The sequence below is a fragment of the Typopeltis vanoorti genome, chromosome 21, assembly GCF_054136105.1.
Source record: "Typopeltis vanoorti isolate ZY-2024b chromosome 21, IOZ_Tvanoo_1.0, whole genome shotgun sequence".
NCBI classification, from domain to species: domain Eukaryota; kingdom Metazoa; phylum Arthropoda; class Arachnida; order Uropygi; family Thelyphonidae; genus Typopeltis; species Typopeltis vanoorti.
In genome coordinates this window covers 102,747,552-102,772,031 of record NC_143569.1, presented here as the reverse complement: position 1 = coordinate 102,772,031, position 24,480 = coordinate 102,747,552, and the positions used below count along the sequence as shown (strand labels likewise).

At 34.7% G+C, this 24,480-nt stretch overlaps 1 long non-coding RNA gene across 2 annotated transcripts; it reads right to left on the bottom strand.

Annotated features, from left to right (window-relative positions):
• Positions 1–780: 780 nt before the first annotated feature.
• Positions 781–22,504, bottom strand: LOC150095165 (uncharacterized). 2 transcript variants are annotated; one of them, XR_016550166.1, is made up of 2 exons: positions 22,405–22,504; positions 781–1,239 (listed from the first exon to the last, which is right to left on the bottom strand). It is a non-coding gene; the product is annotated as an uncharacterized LOC150095165 (long non-coding RNA). The 2 variants fall into 2 exon arrangements; XR_016550165.1 differs by lacking the exon at positions 22,405–22,504 and adding an exon at positions 2,206–2,671.
• Between the last annotated feature and the right edge of the window lie 1,976 nt (positions 22,505–24,480).

Genomic DNA, 24,480 nt, shown 5'->3' with positions numbered 1-24,480 from the left:
CTTCGAAGAAATATTCGGATTTCTGCGCTGCTCTCGATCCGTCGCAAGCTCAGAGTGATGAAAGACTTGAAAGAGATGCGTGGGCATCGAATACTCAAGTGATTTGTTACCTTCAAACTTAGACGGCATACTGTTCTGTTCCCCTTGGCTCCACTTAAAAATATTGTATCGGTGTTAACTGCATTGTGTCCTCCGGGGTACTGCGTTTCGTTATTTTGTTTTGCACAGTAGCATTGTATTATTCTCAAAGTTGAATTTAGTAAAAGATGAAATAACTAATCACATACACAGATCTTCCATCCCACGAAGCGATCCCTTCCGGGAATATTTCGAAAATGAATTCTGCAGGGAACGTGGAAGAAACACCCATGTGGAAATGACATGTTGAACATATCTGAGGGGTTTTATTATTATTATTATTATTTATTTGTACACAGCTACTTCTTAATAGCAAGTTCTCTTTATTTGATCGTGATAAATGTTGAAACTGCATACGTATCTCTGAGTGTTTCTTTAATCCCGCTAGTAGCGTAAAGAGTGGTGCATGTCGCAATATTAATTTCATTTTAACCGAAGGGAAACATTTGCTGTTCAAGAGGAAAAATCTGACCTCTTGCTGAAACTTGGTCGGTAAAAAAACAGCATACCGAGTGACTGAATCCCGCTTGCATTGTATTAAAATGTGCACGAGCAGAGCCATTTATTAGTAAATGAATTCGATTCTAAATCGCAGCGCACTCGAAAATATTTTGCAAATTTTCCAATGAGCAGGAGACTGAGTTCAGCCTTCGCATTTTATTCAAGCTAGAAAAAACAAAATTCTTTTGTCGAGATAAAATTTGTAATCAGTTGAGCAGTAAATAAAAATTAAAAACATTACAATGAGTAGATATTTGTCTTTAAATACACTGGATTCGATGCAGTTTTATCTTAACTTGGCGTTTCTTGAGGCGTCTTGAGGTGTCCTTTTCACGCAAATTGGAATGTTGTGCCGCTTTCCCGATTGTTACAAAGATGTGCTGTTGATTGGTGTGATGCACTGTGAGAATTGGGTGAGTTTTTCCTTCTTGGTTGCCTCCTTATCTAGCGGGGAATCACCGCCTCCCTCCTCGTTCCCTTCTCGATCGATACCACTTTGGTGCGTTCTGCAGAATCACCAGGATGAGGTCGTACAAGGTGACGAGAGATATTCCGATCCAGATTCCGATATCCGCCAAGGTAGCTGAGGATCTCGATGCTCTGCGGAAAAAGAAGATTAAAAAGAAAGTTGAGAAATCATAGCGCGAATAAATAGAATCACAACATCGACATAGAATCACAACTGCATTAGACAACAACTAATTCAACAGCACTCAAAGATCGCTCTCGTTAATCACCACGGCTGTCCGAAAACACCCAAGTTTACAAAAAACGTTCACAAAAAGGGTCATCCGAAGAACTTTTAAACATGAAATTGCACGTCGTGATCATTTGAGAGGTTGTACACAAACGAACTCCTCAGAATTGTTATCCATCCACTTTCCTATTGGAAAAATCCTCATTCGGATTGAGATTATCTCTCTTAGATTCAAACTGCAATTATATTTTACCGATATTCGCTGTTTGTGTTGAATCGAATGAAACGCATTTAAGATTAAATTGGATTGCGACTAAGGCGTACTTTCCTTCACGTAATGGGCGATGCAGTCATAAATACATTTTTACGGAAATCGAGTATTAATCTTGAAACCACCACAAGAAATCTCCGGTGGACATGGTTTCAAGTAGTCTCGCCTTAGCTGAATGGAGAATTCAAGCTTCCGAAGTTAAGTGGCTTGGCCGCTTCTTACCTAAACGTTTCACAAAGTATATCGAGTTGAAATTAAGTGTTTTGAACTTTAATTTCCAAACATTCATCAACAGAAGCTACACAGTTAGTTGTGTGGCTGCATTGTTCTTCTTCTGAAATGAAGCTAATCCGGTTATTTTCGCCACTCGAAAGCGATTGATTAGCGTAACACCGGCATGCGACGCCTGACAGCAGCGAAAATATCTTCTGCAGCGCAATGAATATGACCCGACAACCCGCAGTTGAACGTTCAATATCCAAGAGAAACCAGTCCGGCGTCAACATTTTGAAGGCGGGGATGATAACAACTCCGGAGTTCTTTGGTTTGGCAAGATTAAGTCAATTTTATGAGTGAGTGAGTGCAAGATTCCTCTTACATCAATCTTCGGGGAATAATTGTAAGAACTGCTTTCCAGAGAATCCAGCACCAGAGTGACGTTTGCTGTGCGGCATCTGAAAACACAAAGAAATTAATAAAACCAAATGAAATGAAAAAAAGAAAAAATCAGAGGATCGCTTTTGTTCGAAGTATCAAAAACTCGTTTGTGAATCGTCATAAAAAGCAACTCATGCGATGCAAGATCATATCATTGGTGAGACTCGTCCAAGTGCTGCCCGAACAAGCTAAACAGCGCTTGACACTACGGACTGGGTCTAAAAGCAAACGAAATGTCTTTTTGAAAACTTGAAAATTTCCTTACTGTTTGACTCGGTACCCTTTCGCAAGGCAGTAACTCTGAATAAAAAAAAGTATATATATAAAATATTAGCAGTCAATAAAATACAAAAGATAATATGCAGTTTAATATTTAGTACTGTATTAATATTTAATATAAAAAAGAACTGTATATAAATATGCTATTTCTGAAATTGATACATAATATTAGATTTATTGGACCATGGTTTTGATAAACATTCATACATAATCGTTGACTAGTCTCGCCAGTTGTGTCTGTCTGGCTTTGTCAAGACGAGAAAGGTTATACTAATATTAAATGCAAAAACAAAAGAATGCAATAGCGACTTAAAAAACAGTTAAACAAATTTCAGCGCACCGTGACATCAAACGCATAAAGCGTACAGTCATGGTTATTAAATCGCGTTTTATAATTTTTCGCGTAATTTTCTGCTCAACTTAATGAATTTAATAGGTTTTTCCAAATGTCTTTTGAAATTATTCCCTGGTTTCTATTGAGGTTATTTCCTGTCCGTAGGACTAATGCAGCTTCTTTAAAGGTTCTACATCTGTAATCCTCTTCGATATATGGGATGGAGCTGTTGTCCCAATCTATTGAATGGTTTGAAGTTGAGAAATGATGTGCTAACCCTGAGATGTCTGTTTTATTATGATTGACATCTCCGACATGTTCCTTCTTTCGGATTTCTAGGCTTCGTAAAGTTTGACCGATGTAAGTCAGCCCACACGTATATATGCTAATTCTGTTGATTAAACATATCATAAAAATAAAAAACAAGTCTGTCAAGTGTGCACTTATTCGGAACATGCCGTTTTTTTATTGTTTCTTTCTTTTTTCTTTGCATGTCTGTGTGCGTGCGTGTACGCTTTTGTTTCTGCAGAATAAAACCTAGCCTCCCCCTTTCCATTTTCTGGGAGGGGCTGCTCAAAGAACATATGCAAGTATTTGTACCATTGCTGACGAGAGTACACTCGATTCCACTTCTTTATTTCATAAATCTTTCGCTGCTCAAATGATCCAAGCTTGCATGTCATCCACAACCATCGTCACCTTACTCACCAACCTCATTTGTTATCTTCAGGGATGATAATACTGAACTTCAGCACTAATTTCAGCAAAGTATTTCAGTATTTCACCAAAACAAGTTACCATAAGGTGTTTTAACCTTATTAAATAAAAATCTCTGGAGGAGATATAAATGTAGAAAGTATTTTTACCTTGGGTATATAAATATGTTAAAGATACCAAGCAATTTTAAACCTGGTTTTACTCCATTTCCCAAGTAAGCAAACAGACTAAAAGTCAAGTTGGCGCCTGCAATTGTTTTGGTGAAATACTTACAAGCTCTGCATTACTAAATCTTGGTATTTCAAAGCCTAGCTCCCACTGACGAGACCTCAATAAAGGTCGAAACCGGTCTGGGTAGTGGCTCCTTGCCTTTAATACAAAACATCATACATCCCCTTCTTGGAGATGTGTTTTGGCATTAAGGGTAAATATTAAGATTAGTGATCGGATCTTGTTCCACCTTTGCCACGAGTTGCCCTGGTCCTGCACTACCTGTGGGATCAGTTAGACTTGCATCAATTGCAGGCGCAAACTTGACTTTTAGTCTGTTTGCTTACTTGGGAAATGGAGTAAAACCAGGTTTAAAATTGCTTGGTATCTTTAACATATATATATACTGTATATACATATATATATATATATATATATATATATATATATATATATATATATATATATATATATATATATATATATATATATATATAGAAAGAGAGAGAGAGAGAGAGAGAGAATCGGCTTTTACTCGGTTGTTGTGATACATTTTAAAAAATATAGATTTAATGACTTCATAAACCGAGATGACTTATAAAGATTTTAATAAGAATAATACTACTAGTTTTGGCATATAACAGTCTTCCTCAGGTATTCTTAAAGGAAGAGAATAGTAATAAACATTGAAGTATCTAAATAAACTGGAAATTACAGGTAAAAATCGCCACACATAATTGATACATAAAAAACGTTGCATTTTTTTTTAAGTTGTTCTAACAGGTGTGCCATTGTTTGTTGCAATTGTGCGTGCAAGTTCACGTGAACGCCAATATTGAATAACTGCAGCATGGCTATCTGGGATGTTATAACTCAAATTGCTGTTTAAGTGGACAGGGTTCAGCAGGATTTCCCTTGATTCTACAGTTTTTCTCTCAAACTCATCATCAAATAAAAAAAAGTAGTATTATTCTCATTAAAATCTTTATTTATCTCGGTTTTTGAAGTCATTAAATCTATATTTTTTTTAATTTATATATATATAATATTTATAATACATTACAATTGTGAATAACAGATACTTGCAATTTAATCATATTTTAAATAATAATAATAATAATAATAATAATAATAATAATAATAATAATAATAATAATAATAATAATGAGAGTCCAATTAAATCACGGGAAGAAACTCCTCTAGAAATTTGTCAAAGTGTACGGTCTTGATATCGGCAATATCAGGAAACCGGTTAGCAAAATAAGAAAAAAAAAAAAAAACGGGAACATACTTCCAATTAGACAGAGCATCAAACACAGGAACTGATGAAAAAGAGTGAAAATTGCAAGGAACTTTCTTGAGTATTTCTCCCTCCCCCTTCTTAAGTATGGCGTTTTAAAATAATACAATATATATATATATATATATATATATATATATATATATATATATATATATATATATATATATATATATATATATATATATATATATATATATATATATATATATATATATATATATATATCATCATCATCATCATCATCATACGTATCAAGGATTTAGGCCTAGTATGGCCTGTTCCGGCCTTAGAAGTCATCGTTGAATCGTTTAAGAGGACGTCCTGGTTTTCTTTTTCCTAATGGCTTGTACTTTAAGGATTGTTTTGGTAATCTTTCTGTTTTCATTCTTTGAACGTGTTCCATCCATTTATGTTTATATTTTTTAAGTTTTTTCAATTACTGGTTCTTGGTTTAATTCTTTCAGAATATCTTCGTTTCTTTTGTGATCAAATAGGGTATACTTGGCAGTTTTTCTCATAAACGTCATTTCTGCTGTTGTTAATCTTTGTTTGTCTTTTTGTTTTATTGTCCAGATTTCGCTTCCATACATTAAGACCGGTAGGGCTAATGTATTGTATACTTTTAGCCTGGTTTGTTTTTGAACTAGGTTTGGTTTAAATATAGAGTTAATTAATCCTGTTATTTTTAAATATTTTGCAATTTTTACATTTATATCTTTTTCATTTTCATAAGTGATCATACATCCTAGGTAGTTAAATGAATTCACCTGTTCTAAGATCTTGTTTTCTATTACTATTTTAATTCTTGCTGGATCTTGTCCTTTAAAGGCCATAGTTTTTGATTTCTCCGTTGATATTATCATACCATAATCTTTGGATATCTCATTTAGATTTAAAATAACTTTCTGTAAGTTATCTTCAGAATTTGTAATTATTATTTGGTCGTCTGCAAAGAGGAGAGTGTTTAAGTTAACTGTAGGTGAAAGTTTAATTCCTTGATGTAAATTTTTACTCCATTTTATTATTATTTCATTTAAGTAGATATTAAAAAGAGTTGCTGAGAGGGGACATCCCTGTCGGACCCCTTGGTTTATCTCTCTTGTATATGATAGCTCATGATTTAATCTTATTTGTATTTGATTATTTTCATATATACTTGTGACAGCTTTTAGGATATTATTTGGTATTTGTCTTTCTTTTAATATGTTAAATAATATGTTTCTTTTAACTTTGTCAAATGCTTTTTCAAAGTCAATAAATGCAATATGTGTTTCTAAATTATATTCTCTTCTTTTCTCTATTATTAATTTTAGGCAGAAGGCTGGGTCTATACATGATCGTCCTTTTCTAAATCCATTTTGTACCTCTAGAATAAAGTTTTCGGAATATTTCATTAGTTTGTTATTTAAGATTCTGCTGTATATTTTTTAACAGGAATATAGTATACTGATACCTCTATAGTTTTCAGGGTCATCTCTATTACCTTTCTTAAAGATAGGAATCACAATTGCTTTTTTCCATTCTATTGGGGGGATACCAGTTGAGTAAATTTTATTTAAAAATAATAAGTCTTCCTTTGAATCTTGTTCCTGCGTATTTATATAGTTCTGAACCTAGCTTATCTTCTTCAGGTAATTTTCCGTTTCTTGTTTCTCTCAGGCTGATTTCTAATTCTTCTTCAGTTATTTCCTTTTCATTTTCGTTAATTGTTTGCCAGTTGTCTTTTTCAAAATATTTGTCTGTCCACAGTTCTGTGTAGTAATTTAGAAATTCTTCTAATTTCAGTTCAGTGTTTAATTTTATGTTTTCTTTGGTATCTGCATTTAGGTGTTTCAAAATCTTATATGCATTGGATCTTATTTTATATAAATCATGTTCTAAATTAGAAACAAATTTATTCCATGATTCTCTATGTCTTTTTCTGACTTCTCTTTTAGCTATGGCTCTTATTCTTTTATATTCTATTTCATCTTCTAATCTTTTACTGCTTAACCATTTGTGATAGGCTTCTTTTTTCTTTTTGATTATTTCTTTGATTGTATCATCCCAGATCTTCAGTTTTTTTCTTTTATTGAATTTTTTGGTCTTTCCTAAGCTTTCATTTGCTGCTGCATTTAGTATCGTTTTTATATTACGCCATTCTATTTCTATTTCTTCATTTTGTTTTATTTATCTAGATACTGGTTAATTCTTTGTTCATATAGCCATTGTACATTTGTGTCATTCAATAGTCTAGTTTTATAAACAAATGTTTCAATTTTTCTTTCTGTTCTTGTTACTTGTAGCCATTTAGGTGGTAATCTTAATTTTATTTTAATAAGGAAGTGGTCACTGCTTATTTCATATCCTCTGTGAACTCTAACATCTAGTGAAAATTTTGATGTCTTTTCATTTAATATGAAGTAATCTAATATTGATTTCCATCCTCTTGCTGCCCAAGTATATTTATGTATGTCTTTATGTTTATAGACGGAATTCATTATTTTTAGGTTATTATAAACTACAAAGTCAATCAATTTTTTACCATTTCTGTTTAGAGTGTGTTCTCCATGTATTCCTATATTATTATTAATTTTATTGTTTCCAATTCTTGCATTTAAGTCTCCTGCAAAAATTATGTAATCATTTTTATTTATTTTATTATATATGTTTTGTAGCTGATTATAAAAATCAATATTATCCTGTTCTCTTCCTTCTTCTGGGGCATATAAACCAATTATTGTTAAATAGCCTCTATCTATTTTTATTCTAGCTTCTATTATTCTTTCATTCCATAATTTATAATGTTTTAACTGTTTTGAAAGGGAGTTATGAATCCAAATCATGACTCCTGCTTGTGCTCTTTGGTCTCTGTCGACTCCACTGTATATCACATTAAAATTTTCAGTTCTCATAGTTCCTTTTAATTTCTTTTTTGTTTCAGTGATTACTGCTATTTTAAAATTTCTTTCATTTAATAATTGGTCTAATTCTATTTCTTTACATGCTATTCCTCTTACATTCCAGTTTGCTATGTGTATTATATTTTGTCGTTTCCATTTTCGTTTTCCCTTTTCCATTCCAGGGTCGTTTCCTATAGATTCAATCCGATTGTCTTTTTCTGTCAGCTTACAAGTATGGTTATGTTCTCCATGTCAGGGGACTAGCCTGACGATGGAATAGTTCAGTGGTAGAGCTGCTACCTTAAGGCTTCTGAACTCGCCTTCTTCCGAATTTAAACCCATAGGAGGAATAGGGTATATTGAAGGGGAAAGAGTAGATTATAGAAGAAATATAGTAAGGTTTATAGAGAGGACATAGTTGTAAGGCCAGAAATGAAAAGACCCCATGGCCCTCGAGTACTCTAATAGCACAAGGATCATAAAGTAAGAAGAGTTGGCTGATAAGGCCTTATAGGAAAGATTAAAGTAAGTGGGTCTTCCTCAAAGTAGAAGAAGGAGAGGATAGATCCAGCTAGGGGTCCATGGGAGTGCCGCTTCCCTTACAATCAAGATGATTGCCCCTTATGGCCCTGTTGGTCCACGAGTCCTTATTCAGTATATTCGGACCACCCCACCATATATATATATATATATACACACGCACGCGCATGTACACACACACACACATGGTGGGCTCCCCTATCCGCCACCCAGGGGACGCGCTCTCTAGGGGTTACAGGGTCCCCTGAGATATATATACATGTGAGGGGGAAGGAAATATATATACAACAGACAAATAAGTCAAGTTGCGCCTGCACGTCGTGCAAGCGCAATGACCCGTAAAGTAGTACAAGTTGAGGCAACTCGTGGTAATGTTGGAATAAGCTCTGATCACTATTCTTAATATTTACCATATATAATAACAGTAATATAGCATTACTGTGGAGTATATACAATATAGTGAAACGAAGATGCATGTAGCCTATACAAGTATGTTCTTATACTCACAGTATACAGCGCATAATGAACATCAGATATGAATAATAAAAATTCAACTTTGAAAAAAAAAAAAAAAACAACCTGAGATATTCTGTTCACCTTGATCATCTTTATTTAGATATTTCACATAATAAGGTTATTTTTAATCGTTGAGTAAAAATTAATAATTAAGAAAAAATTGCATACCTCTGGTATCTTCTGGATGAGCTTTAGTTCGTAGATGTACGACACGGCACTGCAATTAAATAATTAAAACAGAATTACGATGTCTGTGTTGCACAGTCCCGTGCTTTCGATTCGTTTCATCTCTTCGAAGAATATTAAACAAGAAACACCTTAAATGCCAAAAATATAAACAAAATAAACGAGAACAATCATATTCAACGCAGAGTGACACGGAGATCCAATATTCAGGAATTTTGCTTGCCAAACATCCTCAGGTGATTTGAGTCAATATTTTCAATGTCTCTACGTAAAAAGGGACATCTCATCGCTAATAAATCGATATAAAGTATGACGAAGCAAATTATGGGGAAAGAAATGGAAACGCAAGCACACACATTGAAAGAAAAAAACGCATCTTTCTTGTTTTATTGAAAAAAGAAAGAACAAAAAAAAAACCAGTTCTCTGGAATATGAAACAATCTATTTATTTATTTCGAGCATGATGAAACTGGTCGATGGACTGCCAATTATAATTAACAGATCGAGTTTTCGTCAAGGCTTATCTGCCACGCAATGAACAACAAATGCTGAACAGGCCTTCCAAGTTTGCAGCGAAAGTTTGCACTCACAGAGTTCGCAGCAAAAATTATGTACAGCGAAATAGCGTCAACCAAATTGGACGAACATAATAAACAACAGAAATTGGTTTGGGGAAACCTTAATAGAGGGAATCGATTTCAACACTGTATTTAAAGAGATGAGGGAAGTTGCAAGTTTACGATAATTTGAAAGTCACCTTCAGTTGGGCAGCGAATTCAAATCAAAGTTGTCAGCAGTCTGGAGAGCACATCGGACGAGCTGCGAATTCGTTTGCCCAAGGGTGTACATGTGCGTGCATACGTATAGTTCGCCCACCATTTCTAGATCCCTTCTTGGCTTGGTGCCAAGAATAGTCGATTCATTCTGAAGGGGAGAAAGAAATGAATGATGTACGAATTGGTCGCCAACATGCGAAATCACGTGCTTTCTTGTCTGTCGCTGTACTAGTACTAGCTTAATTTTTGTTGTTCTCTTTTTGCATTATTTTTTTATTATTAATTTGTATGATGGATCCAGTACAGACAACAAGTTCTATTGTTACACGTTTCAGTAGCTCTTGCAAAAGAATATTGAATAATGTGCTGACATTCTGCGAAAAAGAATCGTCAGAAGGCCGTCTTCTTGTTCCCCTTTCTCAAGTCATAAAACGTGCAAGTGCAATTGCGGGCGTATCGGGGTCGACTGTTAAAAGAATTCGTAGGGAATCAAAAGGTGAAGGTAAGCCAAAATTCAAATCTCCTAAAAAAAGCGCCAGAGAAAGAAAACCATCGAAACCGTATCTTTGAATGATTTTGATGTAGACTTATAAGAAGAGCTATTCACGAATTTTACGTGGTCGAGAAAAGAGTGCCAACTGTTCCGAAATTGATTCCTGTGCTTAAAGAAAAAATTGATTTTCCTTGGAAAAGAGAAACTTTAAGGAAAATACTTCATGAAATCGGATTTTGTTTTAAAAAGTCCCAGAATAAAAGGAAACTTATCATGGAGCGAAGTGACATTGTTTTACGTAGAACGCAGTATTTGATTAACACTCTACGTACATTTTTCCAACTGTTATACAAGCAAAATAGTTACATTTTAAAAACAGCAATGTTCGTAAAAGAAAAGCTAAATTTTCCGACCTGTAATAATAAACAAACTCGGTTAGTTTATTATTACATCTATAATAGTATATTTATTATTTATTATTACAGGCTGAATACCCTATTATCGGAATGGATTCTCCTTTTTCTGACATGCGCAGAAGTGTCGAGGGACCTCAAATCGGTGGGCGAACTATATTATACACACGCACATGTGAGGGGGGAGGAGTAAAACAGCACTGTAGACACTGCTGGGGTTCGACGGAACGTCATCACAGGGCTCATGCGCATGAAGTGCTGACAACGAACTCCCTGCGGGAGAATGCGAACATCGTTTCAAGACAGAAGAACAAATCATGCAACGGAGGCAGTCGGGCGGTCGAGACACACACACCGCAACGCTGTTCACGAAACGGGAAAAACAGTTGACAGCTGGCGTTGTCTGCAGGAAGGGAGTGGAATAGCTATTTCACGTCGAATGAAAGTGCTACAAGTTCAGAAGGGCGGGAACGATGACCGCCGTTTAAAACACCCTCCCACTCGTAAAGGGAGCGCTGTGGCACATGGAAAAGCAGAGGAAGGGGTTGGAAAAGCACTCGTCGGCAACGTCAGTGCAAAAGTACCCTTATCTGGGTATCAAGTATAAGAGGAGCTTCCTCTCCGAAGCACTTCCGTGCAATAAACGACAGCAACGGTTGCTCTTCGAAGCGTTCAAATGATCGAATGGCGCCGTCTGATTGGCCGAGTGGATCGTGAACTTGCTTTCCATCAGGTCGTTGGTGACAGGCAAAGATGTTTCGTGTACAAAAAAACCTTGCTTAACGCAAATTCGATATGCGCGAAAATCAGTTAGCGCGATTGCGTGAAATATATCCCGCTTTAAGAGAGTGATTAATCAGTTAACGCGATTTTTTTTTTTTTTTTTTGCCACCAATCTGCAACAAGCGGCGACACTTATCAATGTAGCAGCCAGTGGACAGTCGCAGTGCTGCGGGCGGTGGCCAGCGACACTCGGCAGTTGATCCAAAGCTAACATCGCAAGCTCATGTCAATCTCTGTTCTCTAGTTCAATCACTTTTCTTTCATATTGCTTTAACTTAGATACCTAATAGTCTTTATTATATTCAACCCCTGATATGGAAAAGAGAAAGACTGATAAAGAAAGCTGCAGTAATGAGAAGAGAAGAAAAGTAATTACGTTAATGGGAAAAGTGGCTGGAAATCATTAAAAGACGTGAAAGTGGCGTAGTAATACAATGATTGTGAGAGACCTGGGATACAGTGAGTCTACAGTTCGGACTATATTAAACAAGAGCAAAGAATACAAAGAACAAGGGAAAGTTGCTACTGCTACAAGTACAAAGAATATTCAGGCAAAATCTCTCAAAATTTTTATATCATTGAAAGAGCCGAAATTTCAGGAGGAATATGAAACTTTCACTGCGTGTTTTGGATGGTTTGACTGTTTTAAACATGAGCTGGACCGCATATATTCAACGTAGACGAAGTTGGTCTTTATCGGAAGCGTATGCCAACAAAATCTTTCCTAGCTAAAACTGAAGCATCCCAACCAGGATACAAAGTATCTAAAGAGAGTCTTACGCTTTTATTTGGAGGCAATGCAGGAGGCGACTTTAAACTCAAGCCTGTGTTAGTTCATCGTAAGCAGAATCCAAGATCTAACATTATTGAAGAAATCAGCACAACTGGGAAAGAACTTGGATTTAATGCACTGGATAATGAAAACGAGAGAAACTTGCTCGATTCCCATTCAGAACATTTAAGCGAGGATGATCTCCTTCAACTAGAAGAACAGAAGAAGAAGAAGATAAGGAGTGCGAACAAGAAGAGAATCTTACGACTAAGAGCTAACAGCAAAAGAACTTGAGCTAGTTTTCAATCGCTTTGAATATGCTAAGGAAATTTTGTTTGATGCCGATGCTGATATTGAACGTCCGCCGAAATCTTGATAAAGCGATCGCAAATTGCAGACAAGATGAAAAAGTCGAGTACGATTCAAACACCTTTACTTAGTTTTTTTTTTTTTTTTTTGTAAAAAAAAAAGTAGCTCAGTCAAATGTTTAGATATTAAATATACTTTAACCAATTAATTATTTTTGAAACTTTGATGATTTTATCCTCAAATAAATTTTTCCCAGTAAATTACACTGTAGGTTTTTTTTTTTTTCAGATTTATGCTAACTGTTGGATGAATTATTATTATTATTATTATTATTATTATTATTATTAGACACCTCCAGGGAGTCCAAAGACTCATCGAGGGAGAGTGTGCCAACAGCATCGAACGATTGGTCCCCTTCCAACTACTAACCGCGCTCAAACTTATTTAACTGAGCCATTGGTAGCAGAGGCTCTACCAATCCACCTAATTATTCTTAATTTTTATTGCATTCGCTTAACGCGATTTCGCTTAATGCGCATTATTTCCTGGATTAATTAATCGCATTAAGCGAGGTTTTCCTGTGTGTGTTTGGATGTGACACCACAACCGCCTTCCTTCCTTATTGGAGACTTGAAATGGCTTCAGAAAAAGTTCCCGGAGCTTTCAACCCTGAGCTTACACGCAGTACTACTAACATCCCATGGAACTAGAATTTCTTCAGGTAGATATTTTTACAAAATAACTAGAATTTCTTCAGGTAGATATTTTTACAAAATAACTAGAATTTCTACATTAGTTGTCCCGATAACGCGAGAACTTCACCCGTGACTACCTGGGTCTATACACACACAAATATATATATATATACACACACACACAAACATACATACAGCAATCCCTCGATTAATGCGTTCTTTAAAACAGTAACATTAATCGAAAATGCCCTAATCGAATATAATAACCTAAGGGTAAAAGCATAAAAGTTCCTCAAATTTCTTTTTTGAACCTTAATTTTTTAAAATAAGAATTAGGGTGTGTGTCTCAGGGCTTAGTTAAGGGCGTATATTCCTGGTTGCTAGGTGTGCGGTGCTCATCCACGAAATATAAGTATCACCCATATTATATTTTGGCATTTATTCCCTTTAAAGATTCCCCAAATTGTTTGCAGACTTCGCGCGATTCCTAAAATTCAACACAATATACTGTACTTATGCTTCATTGTCCTCTTCACGAGGATAATGAAGAATTAGTGCTTCATGAAGAAGGCGCTTTTCGTCGCCTACACATTGCGTCATATTCGTGTTAATAGCCCGGGTGTGCTTTCAAAATGCATACATTTTGAAAGTACACCTTTGAGCCATTCGAAAAGATGTAAAGAGGGCGCAGCGTGTAAAATTCTTAGCGTTGTATTATTTTAAAACCGCTGAGAAGGCGTGACTAGGTGAGCTTAAATTTTGAGCTCACTCAGCACCTAGCAGCTGTGATTAGTTATTGTGTCAACCAATCCAATTGAACGTTGTCATGAATTGAGAGATTTCTATATCCGACGGCTTTATTACAAACAGCTGTTACACATGTTTTCTGGAACTCAAAATTTGAAAGTGGATGCGAAGAGAAAAATGCTAATTGCTTTTTTTTTGCATATGCAGTATAGCATCTGTTGAGGTTTCAAAGTTTTTTAATGGTATAGAGACATTTTTATTCTAGTCTTCGGAAACAACAGACAGTAAAAAATATCTATTCCTGAATAAAAAGGAATATTCTGTGTATTATAAGACGTTGTTGATCTACGACAAAATACCAGCATATGTGAGATTGATAAGACAGAAGAACAACTGATACTAAAAAAAAAAAAAATAATAATAAATAAATAAATAAATATGAATTTAGGATTCCAGAAAGTGTGCATAATTCCGATAATGATTGAATGTTATGTATACTGAGTCTCAGTAAACAAAATAAAATTCTTGGAAAATGGAGCGAAAAATATACACAAACCAGAGAAATACACATAACATGTGCAACAAATTTTACGAGATGAATTGCTGCTCCGTCAAACCATATTTATTCCTGCAATACTTTCTCTCTCTCTCTCTCTCTCTCTCACATGTTTTTTTTTAAATTATGCCATCATAAATTCACTTGTTCATGTTTAGAATTTATAGGATCGTGCTATTCACTCTACCCAGCAACTTATAGGACACACATATCAGAAATGATAATTATTAGTTATTCTTTACCATTAATGAAAGTGTTTCTCACACTTATTCCTTCCATTATAAATGATGGTTCACATATTTTCATCTTTGAGTATTTCAAATATACCAATCAAATATAGCATTCTCCTGCATTGTTGTTTTCTAATAAATCCTAAAACGGATTGTTTCCAACTCTACACAGAAGTATTCAAAGTTATCCTGCAATTAATTGCATTGGACCAATTAAAATGAGCGCTGATGCGCTATGCCCTCTCAAAACTTTCATACATCGATAAAAATGCAATCACATGATCATTGGCGTCCACAAGGGTGGTGGGGGGTAACTTCCCTCTGGAATCGATTAAAAAATTCCACAAATTAAAATTGATTGAGTTATGTAATCTGACATCCTCGACCCTGGGAACGCTTTGTCTGTCTCCAAATTTTATTATGGGTTAGCCTGTTGCAGGGTAGCCATAAAACACGTGTTTCTATTTTTGGTTCATCTTTTTCTGAATGTGAACATTGCCTGGTTAGTTTTCCCTCTGTGTCTAGTGAGTAACTGAGTAAAGTGTGAGTTGTAAATTTATACTGAAACAAATTTAAACAAAAAAATACATTTTTAGAAGGTAAGTGTATGTAATTTAATATTATTTTACTTGTTAGTTTATGATTTTTTTGCTTTTAAACTGAAATAATTTAATTTAGGATTAATTAATTAGTTTATTTTTTATAAAATATGCTGGTCAATTTTTTAATATATGAAATTGTGCTAAAAACTATTAATTCTGAATACCTTTTTTTTCCCGAAGAATTAAAGATCACTAACATCGATGCAAAATGAAAATAATGTATTTATAGTTAACGTCGACAAATAATTACATAAAAAAGCTAAAAGACGCGTCTTGTTGTAATTATTTAATTAAATCAATAATTATAAACAATTCTTGATGTAATTATTTGTCTCCAAGCTTCTCCCTCCCTCAATCCTGGAAAACATGAAAGCACACCCAACCGAAAAGATTACGCGACGCAACTGATATATATATATATATATATATATATATATAAGTACTTTCTAATTATAAGTATTTTTTTCAAATTATTATTAATTTCATAACTTCATTATTTCTACTTATGATTTTCATATTCACTCAGATATGCTACATAAAAAAGAAACAAATAAAAATGATTACAAACAAAAATTATTGATTTTACGCTGCAATTTTAATTTAAACAAATTATAATTTAGATATTTTTTCTTCATTTTAAATCTGCGAAAGCTTTAATTCTTTCATTAATGTCTATTTTCTGAGCAACAGCATTTTCAATAGATAAGAAGGCTAAAGAATTTAATTTCTCCTTCCCCATTCTCGATCTCAAACTTTTGATAAGTTTTAATTTGCTAAAACTTCTTTCAACTTGCTGCCGTTATAGGAATCGTCAGCGAAATTCTCAATGTGACTCACGTATTCGGAACTACATTCTGCAAATTGCTTGCTTTTAAATTTTCTAACGGCGAATTGATGCTTTCTGGTGAATTCCCGTCAATGTCACCACTATTTTCATCGTTAAGAATTGAATGCAAATCCATACAATGTTTTCCTAATTCGTTTAAATCGCGTATTTTTGTAAATTTTAGAGAAAAATTCGAATTCTGTTCATAAGTTTTTATCCCCCCCCCCCCTCCCCTAGGTTCGTAGTGCTCACTGGGCGGGTGCCCGGTCAGCTCACCGGGCACTGGCTGAAAGAGAATAAAACATATTCAAAAAAATATAAATGTATTATTCTACTTCTTAATAAACAATTGAGCGAACATAGTTTGGCAGGCATTCTGTTTCTTTCTTTCTTGTTTTTTTTTTTTTTTTCATATAACTGACGCTATAGCCCTATTGCCACTTCTACTCTTTGACAAATTTTACTGCTTCTCCGTTCATCAGGGTCAGCCTCTAAGCGTTGCTGCTTAAAAACTTCGATTCTCCGAAAAATATTTTCAAATTGTTTCTGTGAAATCTCTTTTGGCTGACTATCAGTGGTTAAATTTTCTCTGTATTTTTTAAGATCTTCCAGCTGTGCATCTAATTTAGCAGGTCGGAATCACTCGATTCTTCAGAATGAGATTTAATTAACTCTTGGACGTTATCATTTTCAATCTCACCAAAACGCAGTTCACGCCCACTGTTGGCAATTTCCTCAACAACATTATCCATTTCATTTGAAAAGCCTCTAAAATCATTTACACAATGTGGAAAAACGTGCTTCCAAACGGCGCGCGCATTGCTAGCAATAATTTCATTCGACTTTGCGACTTTATAAACAGGCTAAAATTTCTCCGATTTGGACAGAAAAGTCTTGGAAGGCATTCAAAGACTTTTCTGTCTAAATAAAAAAAAAAAAATAATGTTTTTTTTTTTTATTTGGACCGAAAGACCGGTTTCATCGACATTAAATATTTGTTGGTCACAAGAGACCCCTTCTTCCACAATTTTCTTCAAAATCTGTGGATAATTTGCGGCCACCTCCATCTGTACTTGCTGCTTCGCCTGTGATTCGAACATTATGTAGGCCATTTCTTTTTTTGAAACTCTCAAACTATCCAGCATCCAAACTATCCAAAGAGACAATGCTTTTGATTTTATAAGGCCAGTGCTTAGCGAGATCCGTTTTTTGTTACAATCTTCGATCCATGTAGAAAGAAGTTCAATCATTATAATACTTTGATTTCGAGTGCATGCATGATGAACTTGAAGCAGCCTTACCTTACCTTTCTCTTTGTATTCAGCAGTTGATTCACCAATTTTGTGTTCCTGTTCTATCTTTGTTGTAGACTCGCCTTGTTCATTTTTCATTATTATTTCAAGTTTTTCTTCCAATGAGATTACTTTTCGAATCATTTTCACACTTCCGCTTTTTTGCTGACTAATTCTTTTCTCATGATTAAAAGTTAGGAAAATACTTTAAAATAAAAAAAAAAAGGAAAACAATTGCAAGAAAATTTGGAACATAGTGTACATGTAAATAGTGGGATGCCATTGAAAATATCCTCGTAAAATGTTATAAACAGGTAGCTAAATTATTTCATCCTGGGGAGTGATTTTATAAAATAATTAGCCATAAAAAATGTATACATCGAAAATTTTTAAAATCTGTAACATTTATTTTTAAGATGGCGCGCTAATCGAATTTTAGAGGCGCATTAATTGCATTTGAGTATAGAAAAAAATGACGCACTAGTCATATACGCACGCATTAATCGAGGGATTGCTGTATCTATAAATTTATATATATGTTACCGCTAATATAGGTTACCGTTAATTTTCCGCACATTAACGGATCACCGTAGTTAATCTGCACAATACCTAGATAATCTGCAGAATAACTGATTTCTGCACTTTAGCGGTAACACGTAGACTGGGTAGAAAAATTGGAAGCAAGTTTCTGGATGTGTGGAGTGAATTGGAGGAAAGACTGGATTTGTATAAGAGGGACAGCCTACACTTGAATGCGTTTGGTAACAAGAGTCTAGTAAAACTAATAACTGATATGAGACTTTTATCATATCGAGATAAAATACTAACGATTTTTCCTTTCTCATGTTCACTCTCTCCTCTTCAAAACAACCTTTTCATGTCCTCTGTCATACTAAACTTATCGCCAATTAAGTTGTTAGTACTTATTACAATCACGATCTCGTTTAATTTTCTTTTCTGTTTTTGAATTGCTTTATAATATCACCAGAAAACTCAAGCAGGCGCACACGCATGTGTGTGTGTGTGTGTGTGTGTGTGCGTGCGTGCGAGCTTGCGAGAGAGAGAGAGAGAGAGAGAGTGTGTGTGTGTGTGTGTGACAGAGAGAGAGAGAGAGAGAGAGAGAGACAGAGATTCATCTGGTATTCATAATTATTTGTAGTTATGGAGTAAAAAGAACGATGTTTTGCGAAGTCAAGCCAGATATGCTTCAAGATGCACGGCCAGACTTCTTTCAACATTATTCGATCTTCTATCTGAATGGAGTAATCCAAACAAAAAAATTGAAAAGGATCACGCGAAACTCCAGGTCACGTAATTAGCATAAATAGATTATGTCGCAAAGCTATTCCAATCATACGTTTTGACAGAGGATATTTTTATAATAAAATAACATAAATAATTATATTACTTGTAGAGACTAATTTGTTAGGATCATAGCTGACTAGTAACACAGTCCCAATTTTATCAGTCTTTCATTTCCGTTTCTCTCTTGGATACTTTCCTTGGTAGTTTTCATCATTTAAAAGTTGAAGTAAGGATTGAGAATAGATCATAGTTTTAGAGAATCTTATGGCAACAGAATATTATGTAGTTTGAAACAATATGTGTCAAGATGCACATGGATTTCTTTAGGTACGATTTCTATAACTACTATACCTAAAAAGGAATCTCGCCTTCTCTTTCCCTGCCATGTATATAAATAAACTTTTAAGAAGCATTTCTTACAGTTTAAGACAAAAGTACTAACAAAATATGAATGTTTTGTTAGATTAACTTTCCAGTTTCACACTCTACTTGATTTTGGAGAATTCGTAATTTCCAGTTGAATATTTTTCAGATTTGGAGAATGGGAACCACTCGGCTGAAATATGAGAATTCAAGAACACAGCAATGATTCGGTTCGTTTTTTTCTCTTAATCTTCACAAATACATAAACTCTTCGAGAATGATGGCATATCTGAACTCATATTTATGTCTTCGAATCACTGTTTTAACTAAACTGTAGTGATGAAAAAATAATAAATCAAATATTCCTTGAAATTTTAGAAAAATGCCTTTTATTAGCTGCAGAAATCGCTTGTAATGTCAACGATTATCTAAAAATTGAAATTTATGCAGAAGGTTCGAAAAAGTGTTTCCTGCGTTTTTGTTGCGATTAGTCTTTCATTCTAGCATGAACATGTAAATTGCCATTTTTTTTTTTATGTTTCTTCCACCGACGAAAGGTTATGTGCAAACCTATATTACACTTTGTACTGTCAGTGAGATAAAGATTTTTTCTATATTTCTGTATTTTTATTTATTTCTTCATATTGTTGGGAATCTTCGATTCTAGAGATTAAACGTGGAAATCATGCAAACCACTTCAGGCCTAAAGTAAGCTGGGAGGTGGCCCCCACACCAGGCGAGAAAAAAATTCATCTCCCACCGACAATGAGAAACATCCATGCCCACGGCACGATTATAACGTGCTGGTTGGAGAGTAAATACGTTAACCACTTGGCCAACTAGACAGGCAATTGTTTCTTATATTATGGTAAATAAAAAAGTTTCCCAAACGTGATTCTTTGCTTATACTTCGTCTATGAGAAATGTTCTCTCCACTTTACCCAGCTGAGTGATTTCGTCCATTTATGTGGTCAGGTCTTCGAGTCATTCGGGTTTCATATTCCAATTTCTCATAATTTACACTAATTTATCCCGTGTAACTTTGAAGAAAGCCTTTCTAAAATCCAGCAATATCACAATACACCTTTTACCATTTGTGTAAAGCTCGCCCATTTGTTTTATTGGAAATTTTAACCAAATTACTACTGGAGATGCTTCCTTTAATACACTCACACAATGATTACGAGGATACTGTAGGAAGAAATCAGTCCTCTGTTCTGTCCTAAACAACTTCAAATATTTCAAGTGTCGCTCCAGAAATAGATCTGGCCAGTTATTAGTTTATCTATTTACATCTCCTTTTATCTTTTTATAAAGCAGTCTCTGACGCTTTCAGTTGCTGCTACATGCGAAGAACCAAGCACTGCCATAATTCCTTTAAACGATACTATAAAAGGCCTTTTTCTTTTTTTTCAAAAGACAGGAGAATAATTCATCCCACTCATTCCTAAATTGAAGCCAATTTTGTTTAATTATCACATAGTTCAGAAAAATGAAGCACATTTAATTAAAATTAAATTTTTAAATTAAAATTAAATTTTAATTTAAAGTGTTAATTTAATTTAACACCTTAAAATTATTAAATTAAATTTAAAAGTTAAATATCTTGAAATCAGAAGTAAGTACTTTAAATGCAATTTAAGGCAATCTATCTTCCAGAGTTAGAAAGAATAAACGAAGATATTCAGACCCAGTTTTTATAACCTCAACTTTCTTCACGTTCTACAGTAAACCACGATGCGATGTTTCGTTTATGGTAATTCCGAACACCTTCATTTGTGGAATCACCAAAATAAAAAAAGAAATTTTCCAACTTCGTTTTCTCTTACGAGCTCATTCATTGCTGTGAATTGAAGTTTCCCTAGAACCGAACTGAATGTGTACAAATCTGTATGCTCCGGTGTACCATTTTATGTCTTCACTTGCATCCTTTTCAAATAAATCTCCAGTTTTTCCTAGTGATCGTTTCCTAGCTTTTCGTCCTGCTCGAAGTTCTTTTCATTTTTATTTTTAAATATTCGCATTACAGTACCATAACAGTAGGACAATAACTAGCACACATTTTTTTAACACACACCTATAATGTGTGCGTGTGCTTGCGCATGAAGCACACACACACATAATGTGCTTAGATACTAAGACTTAACACCTGTACATCCTTACAGGAATTTATACACCACAGGCCTGTATTGGAGATGGCTATAGCAAAAAAAAGAGCCGGTACAGATCCAAATTCTTGTAAACAATGTTTTTCATACCTGGATTAGAAACATAATAGTCTATCTTATCCTTACTTGCCCGATGGAGATCTTGATTCGATTCACATACTTGAATATCCAGGATGATAACAGTACTATCTCCTGATTCCAAAAGATTCAGCCATTTTCATTTTTATTTTACCCTTAGAACTCTGTCCTCGCATATGGGGTTGTGCATTAAGAACTTCCAAAACATTCTTGTCCTTTCTAGACTAGGTCATCTCTTAGAGATTCTTTCAAGTACTCTCTAATAGACGTCTGTCCATTTGACATTGATTCAGAATTCATCCTCATACCTATCGAAACTACTTCGTTCTTTTCTTCGCTGTAGACTTTCATTTCATTTAAGCTTCGTTGAAATTTTGTCATCTGCTTGTGCTTCAGCTGTTCGAGAGAAACAATAAAAAGGTTTCTTTTTTTTTATTCTTAATGTCTTCACAAAAAAAAAAAAAAAACACGTATAACCGTTCATTATCTTACAGGACAATGATGTTCTATAGGTTTGCAGCCCTTCACATGCGTGCTTAATAAATGATATCTCATTTGACGCAAAATATAATATACGCATGGGCGTCCGCAGAGGGAGGAAAACGGGGCACTTTCCCCCTCCTGTGATCTGCTTGTGGAAAAAAAAAATTAAATAATTAAATAAAAATTTATTAATGTAATTATTTGTCTCCAAGCTTTGCCTCCCTGGAAAATTTTCTGCGGACGCCCATGAATATACGGCATAATTTATCCTTCCAGTCTTACCTATAATCCTTCTTAAATTCTTCCAGGGATCCATTATGACGTGATTCGATTAAATCAACTGCCTGCTTCCTCTTCGAATTCTCTCTGCTTATTTCATATTTCTCAAGCAAACCATTCGAATGTGGCAATTTCTGTAGGGAAGTGAACAAGCCACAACTAAATTGATGTAATCCGATCCGATTAATAATATACTTTTTAGATACATGAAAATGTTTAAAGAGAAAATACGACATACTCTATTCTAGTGTGTAGATAATCAAAATTTAAAAAATATAATGCCAAATCATTTTTATATAATTCAGTTTATTTTATTTTATTTTTTATATTTTTATTTTTATTTCGGATTTTACGTCGCTTGTGAGCCTCCGTAGCTCAGTCAGTATAGACGAAGCCGGAAAGAGCTAAATTCGATTCTTGTCCATGACATGAGGAACCTTTGTCTCGTCTCTTTCGACTCAGGGTGAGTTCTCCGATCTCATACGGTGGCCGAGGGTTTTTTTTCTCGGTAACTCGGGTTTTTCATCCCTCAGAAGAGGCAAATCGTTCCCATTAACACACACAGGATACAGTCATTGGATATAGAACGGCAATGAAGGCAACGGGAAACTACCTTGCTCATAATCATTTCCCTAGAATGGGTGGGGTTAGCTCTATAGAGCCAACTCCACCCATTCTATTCTATTCTATTCCCTCTGACTGAGAGAATAGAATAGAATTAGTTAACCTCTCTCTAAGAAGATTCCGATCACATGATAATTTCTTTCCTTTCTTTAACTTCTTTTTCTTTTATATTTAATTCTCGTTTTTTTTTTTTTTTTTTTTTTTTTTTTTTTTTTTTTTGTAATACGGTTGAGACTACCAGACGACATTCATTAATTTAAAACATAAAAGGAATTATTTATAAATTATTCATATTTGTCTGCAAAAGCATTTCTCCTTTCACTATGTATGGTTGATGAGAGATTCCAAATATATATCTGATATTTTATAAATACAAATATCCATGTTGAGGTTTCCGCAAGAGTGAGGGCAATTTATAACGTTGTAATATTCGTTTAGTTTCCCGGCTATTAGTTTGATTTTTAAAAATCTACAAATATGATTTGCCTGTACGTGACACCTCCAAGGAGTCCAAAGACTCATCGAGGGAGGACACGTATTATATAACTCTCTGTCTCCACCACTCAATCCAATCCACCAACTACAACTAACCGCAACTCTACCAACGCCATCTGCTGTCCACCAGCACCACCATCACCACCAGTATTTTCACATACAATATCAAACATCCATGCGCAAGGCGAGATTCGAACCTGCAGCATTTTCGCTGGACAGCAGATATGTCAACCACTCGGCCACCCAGGCCGGCATATATAATCCTGATATAAGTTTTGATTTCTTCCTTTTTTCGAAGATATTTCTAGATTTCGAGTGACCAAATTCCTTCATTAATTGCCATTAATATTTTCTCTTGTACACTGGTAGGAAACACACACATACGCATACACACACACACACACACACGAGTTCATGCGAGGCGCAGAAAAAAAAAAAGAAGTAACAGAGAATGCAAAATGCGGTATCATGTGATCCACTTGTTACTTTTTACATTCTGCACCGTCTGGAGTTTTGCACTGCTAAATTGAGTGCTTCCCTTATTGGTGCACTGCAATACAGCTTCTTCACGAGATCAGTGCCGTAACGAGGGAGTGGCGAAAGAGACGCCCGCCAAGGGCACAAATAGGTTTGGGGCGCAAAACGTAAAAAATAAATAATAAATAAATAGATATAAAAGTCCACTCTTTTATATTGTATTTTTAAATTTCGACAATACGCCGCTTTAGATACACAATTCTGCAACAAACTGTAACTCATTTTGATAGGTTAATAGTAAGTATTTAACATATTGCATTTAGTAAAATTTAACTTGTTACATTTAAATTTTTCAAAATTTTTGCCATTTTTGGGTTGGGTAGAATCTCCTGTGGCAAGTTAGACACTTGCCACAGGCGCTTCATACCCTCGTTACTGTACTGCACGAGATATATATTCTTTTAGCAGCAAATTAAACAAGAC